The sequence below is a fragment of the Micromys minutus genome (genome assembly GCF_963924665.1).
Source record: "Micromys minutus genome assembly, chromosome: 3".
NCBI lineage: Eukaryota > Metazoa > Chordata > Mammalia > Rodentia > Muridae > Micromys > Micromys minutus.
The window spans coordinates 68,599,911-68,615,795 of NC_137972.1; the positions used below are offsets into that span (position 1 = coordinate 68,599,911).

General features: G+C 42.9%; 1 protein-coding gene across 1 annotated transcript in view; it reads left to right on the plus strand.

The window, feature by feature from the left end:
• ADAMTS17 (ADAM metallopeptidase with thrombospondin type 1 motif 17) overlaps positions 1 to 15,885 on the plus strand; it is a gene marked incomplete at both ends in the record, with an annotated part of 292,773 nt that overhangs the window by 227,592 nt on the left and 49,296 nt on the right. The window lies entirely within an intron of this gene.

Below are 15,885 nucleotides of genomic sequence, written 5' to 3' on the forward strand. Positions count from 1 at the left end.
CCACTATAGTCTTAAGGCACTATTTCTGCGTGCACAGTCTGTTGATGATTAAAGCACCATCAGATGGTCCTGTTCTGAACTTGGCTAAGCCAGAACAATAACGGAAATACACTGTCCTAGCTGGAGGGTAGCTTATGGGTCATACCTGGCCACATCTCACAGAGAAAGCACTGCCATGGGCACACACTTTTGACTGGCACCCATTGCCCCCCCCCAACCACTTGCCTTGGAGGAAAAGGTTATTGAGTGTTAAGAGTTTTAGTGTCTGAGGTGTCCACAGAGGCTGATGGCTGTGTTTGACCTGCTTCTGTGCCTGTTGGTTGTTTGAAAGCCATTTAAACTTCTCTCCCATGTGCCCTGGTGTAAAGCCTGGAGTTCTCAGAAGGGATGAACTGTGCACAAGTTCCACGGGTTTCCTTCTCGCTGCTTCCGTGGGACCAAGCATGGCACTCCCTCGGTGACTGGCACATCCTGTGATATTACCCCTCTGCCTCCCTTTCTACCCTGAGTTGTGCAAGTAGTCTTTGCTTCATAGACCTTCCCATCATGCCAAGGCATACTCACCTTTGCTAGCTAGACTCTGGTTTTGATGTGTAGACTTTTGGGTCTTTAAAGCTCTGTTTGTACCAGATTCAGGAGCCTTGCAAAGTGTCTGTCAGCCTCCTTTGTGCCAACCTCCTTTGCTTAGTTAAACTGGTTTGGTTTTTTATTAAGTGTGTGTGTGTGTGTGTGTGTGTGTGTGTGTGTGTGTGTGCGTGTGTGTGTTTGCTCATGTGGGCGTGAGTCCACATGCATGTGTGTGTGTATACATGTGTATGTGTGTGTTCATGTGTATATGTGTGCATGTGTATATATGTTTGTTGGTGTGTGTAAGTATGTGTATGTATACATGCTCCTCGTCACATGTGTGGAAGGCAAAGGACAACTTTCAGAACTTAATAACTTTTCGGCATGTGGGCTCGGGGTGTCTAACACAGGCGTCCGGTTGAACACAGGCACCCTTACCTGCTGAGCCACACAGTCACAACATCAGGGCTTTTTGTTAAACTCTTAGTGTGTACTTAAGGGGAAATGAGAAGGAAAAGCAAGCAAGTAACACCCCTCATTTGATTTTGTGTACTCCTTCAAAATTAAGAATGGACGCCTGTTTTCATGCTAGAGGCTTTAAGGGGGACTCATTCAGAGTGTCTACACGGTGGTTAGTTTTGAATATCAACTTACCCATTCTAGAATCACTGAGAAAAGATCTTCCATTACAAAATTACATAGGTTAGGTTGCCCTGTGGGCATGTGGGGGGTGGTGAGGGAGGCGTTGTCTTGATTGTTAATGGAGCTAGGATGATCCACCCTGAATGTGGGCAGTCTCATTTCATGGACAGGATTCTGAACTATAAAAGAGTCCAAAAAACAGGAGAGGCCAAGCAGCCTGGGTACATTCATTCTCTCTGCACTTGACTGTGGTGTGAGGTGACTGACTAGCTATTTAAAATCTTAGTGTCTTACTCAGGGTTTTACTGCTGTGAACAGACGCCATGACCATGGTAAGTCTTATAAGGACACCATTTAGTTGTGGCTGGCTTACAAGTTCAGAGGTTCAGTCCATTATCATCAAGGAGGGAGCATGGCAGCATCCAGGCAGGCATGGTACAGGAGCTGAGAGTTCTACATCTTCATCTGAAGGCTGCTAGCAGAATACTGACTTCCAGGCAGCTAGAATGAGGGTCTTAAAGCCCACACCCACAGTGGCACACCTACTCCAACAAAGCTAATAGTGCCACTCCCTGAGCCAAGCAAACACAAACATCACACTTAGGGACCTGGAATTATGAGCTAAGTAAATCCTTCCAGTTGTTAATTTTGAGAATTGGCAGCCATACTTCAAGCCCATCTGTCAGTCCCTAGAACAGTTACGGGGCCAAAGAAGGAAGATTTAGCAACCATAAAAACTCAGTTATCAGGGCTGGCAGTAGAGCACGCTCCTTTAATCTCAGCACTAGGGAGGCAGAAGCAGTTGGATCTCCGAGTTCAGGGTCAGCCTGGTTTACAGAGAAACCCTGTCTCAGGAAAAGTAAACATAATTAACTCAGTGATCAGACAGGCAGCAACCTCTCTACCTGGCACCAAGAACAGCCTACCCCCTGGACAAATAAGCAGAAAATGGGGTAAGGAGCTCATTCTGGACACAGAGAGGTCAGGATAAGCTCAAGAGTAAAAACCAAAGCCTCATGGATGCCTTCAAGAATCATACTTTCCAATCAATGTTTACAGGTTACTTTTAACATCTAATTTTTTTAAAAAACATTTTCTTAGTCAGCACCCTGTCCCCCATAGCAGGCCCATTGCTGTTCAGTGGAGCACTGGGGATTAGGGTTTAAAAGCTGCCGGTCAACAGGGTTCATGTCCTGCAATGATGGAGTGGCAGATAACGAAGAACTTTAGAGAAAACTTAAAAAGCAACTGTGTGAAAGCTAGAACACAGACGGAAGCAAAGGCTACACATAGGAGATCCGAGTGCCCCCAGGTTGAATTTTTAATTGTGACAGTTTGTCACTAGATGGACATTGTTTTAGTTACCCATGACTGCTGTGACAGCATCCGGCAAGGACATCCTCAATGAGGGCTCACAGTTGCTGGGCTCGTGGTCTCGGAGGGCTTGTGGGCTCTGGAGCTACAGCAAGAAGTATGGCCCTCACAGCTCAGCTCCTGGCAGTGACTGGCATCTGGGGTGGTGCCGTGCGTGTGGCTATAGGTCAGGTACCGTGAGGGTCGGTAGCAGGGTCCAGGCCTTCAAAGTTCTGCCTCATAGTGACTCACTACCAGCCAAGCTCTATCTCTTAAAGGTTTCATAGCCTCCCTCAGGAGCACCACTAGCCAGGGAACAAGCATTCCCAACGAGGACATAAGAAGAAGGATTCAGATTTTAACAGAGGCCCAGCTAAAACTATGGTGGACTGCTGCTGAGCTCCCATGGATGTTCAGAGTCATCATAGCAACTGGAAATTGAGGAGATTAAAAATAAATAAATAAAACACAGAGAGGAGAGAGCCAGCAGGGGCCTCAGATTTTACAGAGGTACTTGAAAATATGCGAACATAAAATGGCAGATTTCAAAGGACGGTGATAAGTTGAAATTTGAGATTATAAATATTAATGACTTAAGATTGCAAAGATTATAAAATAATTCAATAATTTAAGATGAGATTGTGTTGACAGTAACCATCCAGAATAATCGTACTGTAAGTACATTGGGAGAAAGCATGTGTGTGTTGTTATTATTTTTAAATGTATTATGTATTGTTAGGGAGAGCACATATGCCACTTTGCACGCTTGAAGGTGAGAAAAACAACTTCGGAAAGTTGTTCTCTCTCTCCTTCCACTCTGGGTTCCAGAAATGGAACTTAGATTGTCCGGCTCGTGTGGCAAGCCTATGTTGTTGCTGGGACATTTTACTGACCCTGATGTGTTTTGTTTTGCGTTTTTTAGTTTGCGGGTGTTTGTTGTGTAGTGCCAGGGACCAAGCCTAAGCTGGTTCTTGCTCTACCACTGAACTCTAGCTCCAACCCTACAATATGTTGTTGAATAGAATACCTATCTGCTTTTTTATTCTTTTTTTAATGTGCAACAAGTTATGAGATTTATTATTTACAGATATATAATAAATCTGTAAATTTATTTTTTTACCACAGGGAGCCACAGTAGGTAGACACTCGGGAGAGCTTCCAGTGTGGGAGGAGCAAAGACTGCTTACTCACCATCCCAGCAGGACTCAGGAGGCAACCCTGTCTGGGTTTTGTTCCTGAGGTAAAACTGTTAGGGATCAGTTTCTGAAAGTGGGATAGGGATGGGAGCCCAGCTTGCCAGCCCAGCCAGCCTTTCCTGGGCTCAGTGTGTTGCATTCCCAGCACACATCATAGCTTTCTAAGGTTCAGGTCAAACAGAATGAGACCCAGTGATATGTGTTCTATGCTGGTGAAATTAGTCAATTCAAACCAAATTAAATGTAAAGGCAGATTTATTGGGAAACAGCTCTTGGGATAGTTCACTGGTCCCAAGGAAGGAGACCAGAGAAGTTGCTATGGGGAGGGAAGCATCATGGAGGGGAAAAAGAAAGTGAGAAAGAGTGTGCATGTGAAAGGAGATGAAAAATGGAGATGGGGTGAAGGGGGGAGGGGGAGGGAGGGAGGGGAGAGGGAGAGAGGGAGAGAGGGAGAAAAAGAGAGAGAGAGAGAGAGAGAGAGAGAGAGAGAGAGAGAGAGAGAGAACGTGCAAATGTCTGGATTAGAAAAGGAAGAGCTTCTAGGGGAGAGGAAGCCTGGGCTAGACATGTCAGGCTAGATGGTGAGGTGTGCCAGCCATGCTCTGTAACAGGTAGGGACTGGGGGATACTGAGAGACCCTGGAGGCCAGGTCCACCTTGGTATGTAAACTATGCACCTCCCCTATTTGTCCTGGGTCTGAATCTCAACACCTAGCTCTGCCAAAAGCCTACCTGGAGACTCTCCTGCAGCGGCCGCATTTGAGAGAGGCTGGTCCCCTGAAAGCTTGACTCTGCTTAAAGATCCACTTTCACACACGACTAGCATAGGGCGCTGGCTGGCAGCTGGTAGCCATGAATGAAAACCTTAATAAATCTTGTTTCTTTCTCCTGCCACGGGCCACCTAGGCCAAGAGTTTACCTCAGGGTGTTCTGGCCACTGGATCTAATATAATAAGAATTCAATTGTTATTTAGGCATAGATAATATTAAAATTGTCTTATGCTATTTTATATTGTTCTACTAGCTTTGAAAATGAGTTGTTGCCCATCTTTGTCAGACCCAGGCAGGTTTTTAAGGTGAAGACCAATCAGAAACAAGCATGCATAACCTCATAGATCTTAAATTAGGTTTTGTTAATCTGAATAGACCTTTGTAATTTTGAAATTTCACAATCATAGAAAAATATTTTAAGCCAGGGTTGAATCACATATACAGTATATTGTAAAAATACAACTTTGAATTTCTATCGTCATATAAAAATTCTCATCAATTTAAGATATGAGACTTGTTGCTTTCATAGTCTAAAAGAAGGTATAATAATAAACAGAGTTCATTGAACTAAGAAGTTTCACAACAGTTACTTTATACCATGTAGTCATCTTAAAATGGTGAAGTCACACAGCAGGTTGCAAGCCATGTGGCCGACATGGTTGCTATTTTAAAACATTTGTGGTTTTGTAGATATATATTTTAAAATGAGAGTTGTATCCAATTCACATGTGCATATGCACAAATAGAGTTGAATCTGAGTTAAACACAGGCACACATATAGATGTCCTAAACAAGAGCTGAATCATGTGTGTGTGTGTGTGTGTGTGTGTGTGTGTGTGTACTGTAAATTATAAGCCTTTTGTTATATAAGCTTAAAACCAAATATTGTTGCAGATTATATAGATTTTAAGCTATATCCAATGAGCAACTTACATATCCTAAGAAAAGAATTCACAGCATAATCTTAGTATAGTATTTTTTTTCTTTTGAGAGCAGAGTGTGAAGAAATCAGAGATAAAACATTTTTAAGAGTGAGGAAGTAGAACTTTAAGTATAGAGTAGAGCAAGTTTAAAAATAAGATATTTGGGGATCATCTGTGGAGGTGAGAATCTGGGAATTAGGTGTGTCGATCTGTAATGAAACCTGAATCCATGGGTGGGGGGACTAGCTTGACATAGTGCAGACCAGCTGCAATAAGGTGGAGGGGGTGCAGGCCCAAGTGGGGAAGTTGAGAGCCAGATCTACGTAGAGGGATTAGAGTCCAGCTAGAATCTGGAATCAAACTCACAGACAAATGATCCATGCAGCAAATTTGGTATAAAGGGAGTTTACTGGGGAAAGGGAGAGGAATAAGGGCCTGTGGAAGGGTAGAGGCAGACGAGTGAGCCCTGAGGGCAAAGAGAGGAAACCTGTTTTAGTACCTCTGTCCCTCTATACTAAGTGTTTAATATAGTGTTTTATTAATCTTTTTCCAAGGATTTCATACATGTGCACAATGTAGTTTGATAATTTTTATTTCTACTCATTTTCCTATTTCCAGAACTATGCCTACCACCTCCTCCTCTTCCTCCTCATTCTCTTCTCCCTCCTCTTCTTCCTTTTTCCTCCTCCTCTTCCTCCTCCTCTTTCTCCTCCTCTTCTTCCTTATTCTCTTCTCCCTCCTCTTCTTCCTCTTTTTCCTCCTCCTCTTCTTCTTCCTCCTTATTCTTCTCTTCCTCCTCATTCTTTTCTTCCTCTTCCTTTTCTTCCTCCTCTTTTTCTTCTTTCTCCTCCTCCTCTTCTTCTTTCTCTTCCTCCTCTTCTTCTTCCTCCTCATTCTTCTCTTCTTCCTCCTCCTCTTCTAATTTGTGCTGCTCATATACTCATGGAGCACAGACAACCTTCCAGAAGTTGTACTCTGAAAGACTCCCTCCCCCAGAGCCCATCTACTGCTCCTCAGTTAGGGGCAGAGACAGGCCCCTCCTTGCTCCAAGCTAGAAAGGTTTCCTACGTGGGCATGCACAGCTGCCGGGAGTTCAGGAGGGTAGCTGCCCTGTCCTGCCCTAGGACATTGCTTTTATCTGCTTCTCCCTGACCTCTGGCTCTTATAATCTTTCTACTGTCTCTTGCATGATGGTTCCTGAGCCTGGACAGGGAAAGAGCGTGATGCAGATGCCGCATTTGTGACTGAGTAGATTCTCTCTCTCTCTCTCTCTCTCTCTCTCTCTCTCTCTCTCTCTCTCTCTCTCTCTCTCTCTCTGCTGAACTTAGCCCACGGTAGCAGATGGCTGGCGCTGCTGCCCATCACTAACACCAGCCACTGGGGCTCTGGAACCCCACTCAGCAAGAGGCTGTCGTCTGAAGATCCTGTCTCAGAATGTGTTCTCTTGGTATACAACAGAGGACACGTTATTATGCGGAATTGTTTTTTCTTCCCAGTTTGATCATCCCCTGAGCATCTAGCACAGCCATGATCATATCCTGTACCTTCTGCAACATTCCTCTTCTACCCTCCTTCTGTTCACCAGACTCCCTCAGGGTACCCGGGTCTTTAAAGAGTGGAGAGGCAGGCCAAGCCTTTGCATGCCTGTAACTTGAAAGATAGGGGTGGGCTCCCTTCCCTCCACGCTTTTTTTTTTTAATCCCACCCTCTTCCCATCTCTTTCTGACTATAAAGTCATCTAAAGCCAGCATAAAGAATGAATGGAATTTCCATAAACAGAAGAGAAAATGAAATTGAGTAAAGACCTAGGATTTTCTGGAGGGCTCACAAAGGAAATTCTAGGTGTCTGTTTCAGGCTGGTTTTGTTTGTTAGTTTGTTGATTCTCTACCATCGGACCCTTTAAGTGTTGTATAAGATCAGCCGTGAAAATGAATTGCAAGGAGTCAGCAGATAGTATTTACTGTTTAACTCAAGAAACGTGTCTGATAATAGAATTTGAAAGTCTTCCAAATCCTAGCAAGATATATATGCATAGGAATATTGTACAATTTATGCACACACTTGTGTATGCATACTATATGCAAATGTATGTCTAATATACATATTTCGGACATGTGATATACACATTTGAACTACTGCAGAGTGTACTCTAGTTGTCATGTGTCTTTTGTAAGAGCCTGTAGGTGTGGACTCAGATTTCTTAAGTAAAAAGGGGGAGAAACTGGCCTCAGAAAGAGATGTGACACACAGGGGAAACCTGCCTTCTGTACCAAGGGTGGAACTTGGAGCCATGTAGGCCATAGGAAACAAAGGTCTGTTGGAATGGGGCCGACATTAACCAGAGAGCAAAGCCAATGACCCAGAAAAATAGCCTAGGAATGAATGGTGTGAACTTTATGAATGAAGCCAAGAAGAACCTGCTGTTGAGCCTGGCACCGTGGAAGACCCTTTTTATTACTATTACTCTTTGACCTTTGAACCAACACAGATATTTGCCCCCCCCCCCCGCCCCCTGCATTTTCTTTTCTTTCCTGCTCTCTTAATTCTCTGCAAGCTTCTTTTCTGGTCAAGTTTCCGACAGTTCCCTTTGCCTTCCCAAGTGCACACCATTAGCACCTCTTTATTCTGATTCAGTGCCTGGCTCTGTGGGTGTCTCTCCCAGCCCTTGCTGTAACCATACGGAATCTGACACGGGACAGATGGCTCCTCTCCTGCATCTTGCACACCAACACAAATACCCGGCAAACCTGGCCCCACCATTGGCAGGAGAGGCAGAAGTCACAGACTGGATCAGCTGTTGTGAGTGTGGCCAACAGCCTTCTCCTTGCTGACCACAGTCTGCGGGAAGAGAGCCCTGTCACTGGCATCAAAAGAGTAATACTGTATACCAGCCCCAGAGACCCAGCCACAGACAGCTCAGTGGGCTCCACTTGGAGCCCAGAACTCATGCATTACCAGATTTAACATTTTTGAAGCCTTTTAGAGCTTATTAGCCACTTGAAAAGCTATTCCAAGTTATTAGATATTTCCCTATAGCATTTATGATTTGAACCTCTTCCCAGGCAGTACATGCTGTACTGTACATTGAATTAGGATGATTCCGAAAAGAACATTCAGCAACTTACTTGAAATGGGATTGAATCGTCATCTGCACAGAAGGACATTTGGTTTTTAAATTTGTGTCCCTTCCTGAATTACCTTAGCCAGGCTTGTTTTCTGTTAAAATGGAATGGAATACCACAGTCACATTAAAGAATGTTCTGTGTGTGCGTGTATGTGTGCACAGGAGTTGGAAGATCGTGACCTAGAATGAAATTTGAAATGTGTGCCTCTTAAGCCAAGGGTACAATTTGAAAAGATGCCATTGGTTAATCCATTTCTTGCTACTATGAAACTTCGAAGAACTTTCCTGCTTTCTTCTGAAATAAAAACCATAAGTGTAGTTGCAGAACCATTGGTCTGCATGGGGCCTTGGTGGCACACAAATGGCAAATATAAATTGCATTAGCTGTCACCAGAGCATTTCTCAGACACTGTCCAGACCCCAGGGCCTCCCTTACAGTTCACCCAAATGGTAAGGCTTGGAAATGTTTTCCTCGTCTATCAAACTTAGGAAAGCACAAGACAGAAGGCAGAAAGGGTAACTTCAGAGTTGCTTTGGTTGCTTGGGTACCTGTTCTTTCATGATTTCAGACAGCAAGTGAGTTCCCAGACACCGGTTTCAGAGGTAACCAACTCCTCCTGTGAGTGACTTATGACTCTGCAAGGTACCAAAGAGGCTTCTCTCTCCCTGCCTTAACCCAGTAATGAAATGGAGCACTCAAGATTTCATTTCAACATTGCAATGATTTCAGCAAAGGAAAAAAATAAAGAGCAGCATGAGATGTAGTCTCAGGTATCCCTCCAGCAGGAAGAGCTGAGATCAGTAGCTTGCCGACCACTTCCCTGAGTTGCTCCTTCACCCTGAGATATGTATCGGGGGATCTGGCCCCCAGTGAGAGGACAAGTTCTGAAGGCACCACTACATACAAAGAAGAATACGTTACTGACTTTCTTGTTCCTTTGTTACAACATGAACCATCTGAGATGGCAAGGAAGTATACGCTTTGCAGTTCCAGGAGAAGTATCAGGCTGTAGAGGAAGCACTTTGTAGTGAACGAGGGGATGGAAGGGTCTCTAACTGACAGAATTACTAGAGACAGTTTAGAAACAGAGCTGATATGCATGGTGACTAAATCCTAGATCCCTTCTTATGGGATCTAATGAGTTTTCTTAAGTTCTGTGCTGGCCAACTCTCTTAAAGCAACAGTCTACAGATACAAAATGACAACTTTTTTTCTCCTTGAAAATGGATGTTTATATTGATGTGCAGTGAAAAATAAAGGCTTCGTGCAAACTGAAGCCATTGTAGCAGTGTATCTGGGTTTCCTTTCCTGTAGCTATGAAGAAATACTTAAGACAAGAGCAGTTTAAGGGCAAACACTATTCTGGCACATAGTTAAAGAGTACAGTCTGTCTTGGTAGAAAATTCGATGTAGCAGCTGCTGGTCACAACACTGTCACAATCAGAAAGCAGAGAAGGACAGGGGACAAGTGTTCAGTTGGATTTCTAAAATGTATCCAGTTCAGGCTCCCCAGCCTAGGGAATGGTTCCACCCATAATGAACAAGGGTCTTCCCATACCAAGGAACAAAATCTAAACAACCCCTCACACACATTTTCAGAAGATAACATTAATTTAGGTGTGGCCTTAATCCCAGGTGTGGCCAAAGGCATGCCTCCTAGGAAAGTCTAGATTGTGTTGACAGCCAGTGCTATCACAGAAATCATGGGTGCTATACTAATTCACAGGAATTAAACCCAGGTCCTAAAGGATTGGGAGGGGCACCCAGTGCTTCTAACCACTAAGCAATCTCTGCAGCTCATATTGACATTTAAACAATTTATAAAAAGCTTATAAAAAGATTTTTTTAATGTGTTAAGTTGTAGAATGTACAAAGCCATGAGTTCAATCCCTAGGGTCAAAAAAAAAATGCTGCTAGAAATGGAGATACTTTGTATTGACAATGGGAGTTCTATCAAGAAGATGCCACAGTTACAAAGTGTATACACTTAGTCACAAAGCTCTAGAGAAAACGTGACAGAAATGAAGGGCGAGATGGAATTTAATAGTATTAGAAAGCCTCCCATGCCCAGTTTCAAAAGTCAGTTTAAAAAACTAGGTAAAAGATTAGAAACAGAAGATTTGAACAATCCTCTAAAGCAACAAAATTAGACAGACGTCTGTAGAAGAATCTATCTGACATGACAACACAGTTGTTTCTCAGACCACCGTAGAATAAAATTACAAAAAAAAAAAAAAAAGGAGAAAGAAACTCGGAGAATTTGCAAATATGTGGAAATTAAATTATATACTTCCTAAATAACCAATAGGACAAACAGAACTTACAGGAGAGAGCTTAGTTTTGAGATGAATTAAAAAAAAAAAGAAGGTATCGTATGCCAAAACTTGGAACAAGTAGTGAAAACGGTCCATAAGAAAATTTCTAGCTTAATAAATTTACATTTAAAATCAAGATTTACATTTATTTATCTAGTGTGTATGGATATTTTGCCTGCCTGCATACTGGGCAACCGCTTGTTTGTCTGATGCACTTGTAGGCTAGAAGGGGGTGTTGGGTCCTCTAGAAGTTAAAGATGAGTGTAGGCCGCTATGTAGATTCTGGGAATTAAACCCGGGTCCTGAGGGTTTAGGAGTGCAGAGGAGGGACAGCCAGTGCTTCTAACCACTGCACAGTCTCTGCAGCTCATATTGACAACTAAACAATTTATACATTGGAAAGGGGCTAGAGAGCGAGTACATTCTTCCAGCAAACACACATGGAGTCCCCAGCATCATGGTAGGAGGCCCGCCGCTGTAACCCCAGTGTCAAGGGGCTCAGTGCCCTCTTCCAGTGTGTGCAGGGACTATACTTGTACATGCACAGAACCACATGCACTCACATGTACAAAATGAAAAATAGAAATAAAATCTCTTTTTTAAAGATCTCAAATCAATAGCTCTACATTGTGACAACAGAAAAAGCAACAAAATCCCAAACATGCAGAAGGAAGTAACTAAAAACATTAATTAATTGGAGAATGGAGAAAAACGAGGAAACCCAAAATTGACTATATGGGGAAAAAATGAACATAAACGATGAACCTTTAGCTATAAAAGATTTGGCCATAACAAAAATTGGCCACATGAACAAGTCAACATAAGTGATATACCTTCATTTTAGGGTAAAAAGAAGACTCGGGTTATTAAAATAATAGATGAAGGGGCATTCGTTTTGATACTGCAGAAGCAAACAAAAGGGGAGTAATAAACACCATGAAGAGCTACATGTAATAAATTCCATAGCTTCCATAAATACATTTACTTCTATGATAAAACAAACTGCCAAGCAGAATCACACACACATACATACACACACACACACACACACACACACACACATACACATACACACACACATACACACAAACACATACACACACACATACACGAACACATACACACACATATACACACATACACACACATACACACACACATACACACACATACACACACACATACAGAGAGAGAGAGAGAGAGAGAGAGAGAGAGAGAGAGAGAGAGAGAGAGGAGGGGAGAGGGAAGGAGAGGGAGAGAGAGACTAAAATGAAAATAAATACATTTAAAAATATATTTAAAAAATGAAAACAAAAGAACATAAAAACTCACAGCAACCATCATACTAACCACAAAAGACGGCAGCTCTCCCCAGGAAATGAAAGCGAGGCACGGCATCCACTCTTGCCGTGTGTGTGCAGCATTGTACTGAGGGTCTAGCCAAGAAATTGAATAGAGGGTTTCGTGTTAAGAGGGAAGAAAATGGAATAAATGGTTTCATGTTGAGAGGGAAGAGGCAGGACTCCAGCTGTGCAAACGACACGATCTTGTGTTTGGACATTTCTGAAGAATCTGCTAAGGAAGCTGACAGAATCCGTCTCAGGGAGTTGCAGAATAAGAGATGAGTGAACAAGATCGGCTAGAATTCTGTGCATTCCAAATGAGGGTGAACTTAAGAAACTGGGTCTAGTGACCAGATGTTAGAAAGGGAATGTGACTTGTCCGTTACAGGCTTACTTATTTTAGCACTTGGTCTCCGGCTGACTCTGTTTTGGGGAGGTTCTGAAGCTGTTGGATCTGTGACCTAGCTAACACAAGTGAGCTTCTGGGAGCTGATATTAAAGGCTGTGTCTACTTATGGCTCTGGCTAGAGTGTTCTGTTGCCAGATCTACCAGATGTGATAAGCCACACCACAAGCTCCTGCCACTACAGGTCACATCATTCCAGCTGCATACATTCCTACCATAGTGAACTTTACCCTCCAAACTGTGAACTCAAATAAATGTCTTCCTCCCTTGCATTGCTTCTACACCGTGTCACTATGGCAAGAAAAGTGACTAGCATGCCAAACACCAAGAAGAGTGAAACTGAAACGCCTAAAAATAATTTCAAAACTCGTGACCTGAGAACTAGCAAACCTTGATGAATAGAAGGATGTCCTCTTTCCATGAATTAGAAAATTTCAAGATATTGAACTCCACAAATGGCTTCCTGGTACAGGTCCTGTCAGATTTTATCTGTTTTCATTGCACAAATGAGCAGCAAACTGGTCCTAAAATTCACATGGAATTGAAAAGGGCTCTGAACAGCCAATATCGTGGCTTCAAAGAGATTAATGAGGCTGGGAGTTTGATACCTCCTGGTTTCAAAACTTAGCGTGAAAGAAACACCATGAGGTTCCATCACTAGAGTAGAGGCAAGGGGCAACAGAGGATAGAGAGTCAAGAAACAGCTCCTTACACTTGCTCTCTGTTGATTTTCACCGAGGGTTCCAAGATCATCCCACAGGGAACTTGTCCCTTTCAGCAAGTGTTTCTGGTGCAACTGGATGTCTGTCTACCTGTAAGAATGAGACTATACACTATACATTCTTGCTCGAAGAGGATCAAAGCTCCAACTATCTAAACACATAACATTCAGAAAATGCCACAGGAAAGAATTTCCCTAACATCATTTGCTAATAAGACACCAAAGATACAAGCAGCATAGGCTGGAGAGATGGCTCAGTGGTTAAGAGCATTGGCTGCTCTTCCAGAGGTCCTGAGTTCAATTCCCAGCAACCATGTGATGGCTCACCTCCATCTTTAATGGGATCTGATCCTGGCTTCTGGCTTGCAGGTGCACATGCTAAACATAAAACATGAAAATAAATCTTTTAAACAAGAACAAGTGACAAGAAAAGAGGTTAAATGTCATCAAAAATTTAAGGTTTTTGTTTTTATTTCAAAAGAGATCATCAAGAAAGTGAGAAGATAACCAAGGAATGGCAGAAACGTCTACATCTGTAATCTGAGGAACTACAACTATTCAAATAATAAACTTAACAGATAACCCACATGTAGGCTGTACAAATGTAGATAAGGTAAAGAGCTTATGGTCTGTGTATGCTGAGAGTAGCAATTTACATGAGCTTCACTAATGTGGGGACATTTAGCCCATTCCAGCCCATACCCCACTGAGGCTTTGAATACTACTTTTTGTTCAGCTGCCTCCTGGGTCTCTTCATCCCCTCTACATCCTTCTTCGGGAAGAGCTTGCCTGCAAGTACGTGTGCCCAAGGAACCATCATTACTATAGACACTGTCTGCGAAGGCAGAACCTGTCTCAGAAGCCAGTCGTCACCATGTGACACCACAGGAAAAGCTGCCCCTGGGGCTGGGGAGACGACCTGGTGTATAAAATGACTGCTGTGTAAGCGTAAAGCCCCGAGTTTGATCCTTAACAGCTATGTGAAAACCAGACCCAGTGCCATACATGTAACCCTGTGCTGAGGTTGGAGACAGAGGCAGGTCGATCTCTGAAGCCCATTGGACTCCCAATCTAGCTGAATCCATCAGCTGTGGGTTCAGTGAGTGACTTTGTCCAGTGTAACGTAGAAAATAGCATCACTTGGTGGGCAGGTCTTCATTGACTTGGATACATCCTTTCAGTGTATGGATTGTCTGTTACTATGCTAGCCCGAGGGTGCTGGTATCCTGAAATGTTTCCCTCTATCATTTTCAGAGTTTCAGCCCTACCATTAAAGTCTTAATACTGTGGTTTCCAATTGTCTTAATTCGGAAACCCTTTAATACAGTTCCTCGTGTTGTGGTGACCCCCAACCCCTGAACAATAAAATCATTTTTGTTGCAACTTCATAGTTGTAATTTTGCTGCAGTTCCAAGTTGCAATGTAAATATCTGATATGCAGGACAGCTGATGTTCAAACCCTGAGAATGGTTCATGTGGGGTCACAACCCACAGGCTGAGAACCAGTGTCTTAATACACTCTGTACCCTACCTGCCTTGTAGCATTTAGCGTTGGAAACAAGACAAGAGAGGGCTTGAATTGGTTACTTTTCTGTTGCTTTGATAAAGTTACCAAATAATAATAATAATAATAATAATAATAATAATAATAATAAGTTAAGAAAGAGTTTAATTTTGACTTATAGTTGCAAATTACAGTTCATAACGATGGGAATAGCATTGGCAAACAGACAGCAGATACAGGGGTAGAAAAAATTCCCTGCACAAAGCTGAGAGGCTATGGAAGCAGTGACTTAAGAGTTAAACTTCCAAAGCCTGCCCCCAGTGCTTGCCTCCCCTAGCAAAGCCTAAGCTTCCCCAGTACCATCAACTGGGGACTGAGTGTTCAGTCACCCAAGACTGTGGGGACATTTCTCATCTGACATAGAATCCACACTCAGAACCTGGCTATCCTGGTGGCTACCAGCGTTTCTTCAGGTTTGGCATGCCTCAGGTTACTTCCTGGTTTCACAATCGCTCCTAAAATTCTACCCTAAAAAGGAACCGCGTCTCCTTTTTTTTTCTCATGCCTAGCTTCTTTTCCCCTAAACCTGAAACAGAACGATCAGGATAAGAATGGGCAGATCCTATGCATGAGTGAGACAATTAAAACAAGTCCTAACCAAGGCTGTGGCCAAGATCTCTTTAGACAAAAACAGGGTAATTCTTTCCTAAGCCATGCACGTACTCTGGAAATATTCCAACACTCATATATATATATTTAAATAACCAAGCACTTTCCTCATAGTTATATTTTATATCTATTGCTCCATAAGAAAACACTAGAGTCTTTTGGAAAGACACCACCCAGGCTGGGTCCGTGAAACTTTAAAGGGGGCTCTAGGAAAGGTTGGAACCTGGGCTATTTCTGATGATCTCAAAGGATGCTGTAGACCTGCATTGTCTGTTCTTCATTCAGCGTGACCGCACTTTTGAACACTCAGTTTCTCAGTACCTCGAGTGTCCTGTTTTTCAATGTATTTG